The sequence below is a fragment of the Cephus cinctus genome, unplaced genomic scaffold (genome assembly GCF_000341935.2).
Source record: "Cephus cinctus unplaced genomic scaffold, Ccin1 Ccin1_scaffold0984, whole genome shotgun sequence".
Lineage (NCBI taxonomy): Eukaryota > Metazoa > Arthropoda > Insecta > Hymenoptera > Cephidae > Cephus > Cephus cinctus.
The window spans coordinates 9,646-12,524 of record NW_014333536.1 but is presented as its reverse complement, the minus strand read 5'-3'; positions in this window follow the sequence as shown (position 1 = coordinate 12,524).

Here is a 2,879-nt window from a genome sequence, read left to right as displayed (position 1 = left end):
AATCGTAACACGGCTAATCCGCGTTTACCAAAATACGACAACCGACCGTCAAGGACCTGCGCGCGTTCTACGCGTTACAAAATCAAAAGGTATAAATGCCTGACGGGCGGACGACACGAAACAATTCGGAGAACGTACAAAATTCTAATTCAATGATTAATCTCAACCAAAATTCTAAACAGTGAACCCTGCCGGTCGACGGGCCTTCGTGCCGTGGTCTTATTCGAGGTGAGGGATTGTCCCTCCGCGTGTTCGTTACACGCGCAGTCAACACGTACGAAAAACAACAAAATCCGGTACCACGATTCGCACGAAGTTACGTCGCTCACAAAAGTCAGTTAGACTCGCTTACCGTGGTGTTCCCTGGTCGCGTAATCCCAGAAAACCAAAGCGTCAGCCCAATGGCACTCAGTGCACTCGCGTACTCACAATACAAATTAAACGTCTATCGCCGTCGCGTGTCCAAGCAAGATTCTCTCGATCTTCACGCGCTTTGTCTTCGCGTGAAGGATAGCACCCCCTCCCTTTAGGCTAATGGGCGGCGATTCGTCCTGTGGACGAATCCTTCAACCCAGCGTCTTCGCCACGCGCCAGTTTCGAATATGCCATCGCGACAATTAATAATTTCCATCATCTCTTGTGGACAAGTTAAACATCTCGGTCCTACGAAGAGTAACATTCGTTCTCGCGCGCGAGTGCACCCTTCGTCCCTGGATTCCCAACTCGCGGAAATATAATTATGCGCAACTGACGATGGGCGCTATGCCATAGGGGTCGGTAGTGGTGCTCAGTCGGGGGGCGCTGGGTACGCCACTTCCAGTCGTCGTGGTTGAGTATCAGTGGAGTAGAGCGCGTTGCTGCCGCGTGACGTCAAACTGTCTCACGTTGCGCGCGCCTCCGGGGCCAGTAGAGCTGCTGTCTGCAGATATCGCGAGTGTCGACCCTCGCGTGTCGCAGCTCCCTTCCTCCTGGGACTCCAGCTGGCTCTCCCTCTCTCTTTCTCCACGTCTTCACGGGCACGGCGAGCGAGCACCTATTCGAATTTCGGCAGAGTATACGCAAAACAAAAGAAAATAATAAAATAATCCATCGTAATTTAAATTAGGCCCTTGCGGTCGGTGGATCATGCCTGGACTTTGCAATGGCCTTTTAGGTTAGAACATGAAAGAACAAAGGCTAGATGAGAGCCTCACCGCCCTAAGAGTGATAGTCGAGGCACTACAGAATGATGTGAAAGAATTGGTTTGGCTATTAGTTGAGATTGCGAGCGGTAAGGTGAGTGCGGCGGTGCTACCACCGAGAAAACTCGTAGAGTACCTCACAGATGCACTACCTCACTTACCAACGGGACCTGGATTCCCGGTGCCAATCGAACGCAACGAAGCACCTACCCTAATGAGACTAGCCGATACGAAGGCAAGGGAACGCCATCGTCGTCATACTCGACTTTCCGTTAATAAACCAGAAGAGGTACTGCGTAAGCAAGGTATACCCGATACCCGTGAAGTCAAAGAATGGGGTTTACTACTACCCCGACACCTCGGAAGACCTTGTGATTGTGGACCAGAAAAATCGAAACTTCCTACGAATGACCAACCTGGATTGAAGGACTGTAAACATATCGCGAGCAGATATATATGCAATCCTCTGCATCCGTCAATTCCTCTGACGAGCTCAGCGCCGTGAGAAGTGCTGACATTCGCGAAAATGGACACGGGCAACGGCCTTCACTGTCGAAAGCGGGTCATCACGTTCGATCACATCCTAGTGATTACTATGCACCAGCCGGGTAAATGGTTATTTGTAGCGCCCACCGACGAACCTATAAGTATTACCTGCAACGGAAACCCCGCGTTGCACGAAACATTAAGATACGTAGTTGTATTGGCTTTGGTAGGCGTATGTACTGTAACCGCCCAGAGTTTCAGCTTGCGAACCATCCGACGCATCACCCAGGTCGCCAACCAGGACTACTTGCCCCCCTTCAATCTCACACTATCAGAGATGGACCAAGTTAGTCCCGCGCGAGTGACTAGTGATATCGGAACGGTGAAACTTGTTAAAGTGCTACGAAACCCCGAGGAGTTAGCGCGCCTCGGGACGCGAGTGTCTAGCATTAAGGCAAGCCTGGACCAGGACGACCAACACCTAGAACAATATTATCACAATCTAGGATGCTACTCATTGGGTACAATAGCGCCAATAGCATTGGTTTGTTTTGTCGTGTACAAGTGCTACAAGCGTAAGCATAATTCGACACCGACGACGCCGGCTCTCACGCCGAACTCGGTGTCGCCCGCGGTAAACATCCAGTTAGAACCGCTAGTATCAAGGCCAGATAGCCTCAGAGCGGCATTAGACAGAGCACGCGAAAGGCGTTTTCGATGGGCCGACCAGAACCCGCAAGACAGAACCAATGCTACGGGCAGACACCCCGGATAGATTAAGGGAATTGTACCCAAAATAATTACGGAAGCTGTGCTCTACTAGGATAATGAGCAGAATCGAGTCTTCACTCGAGGCCACCAGAGGCGAACGCCGGGTAGAAATTGCGCGATTTTCTTTAAGGGGGGAGGGATGTTGTGCTGGGAGTCTCCTGACCCCATTGAGAAACGCCAGGCCAAGTAGTTCACGCGTGTAGCAATGCGCTAAGTTAGAACTAAAGGCGGCCTGGCAACCGAGATGTGGAAATCGAAAAATCGCACAATAATCACTTTTCGGAAATCCAGCTTATGGCTGCACGTCAGAAAACCGACAGTCTACAGTTAAAATCCGAACGGATAAGGTGGTCTCGTGGAGTAGACTCGGTACAGGAAATAGGAAGACCGAACGGTGCCTATATTTTCCAAGTCGACGTACGTCGACATACTGTACAACAC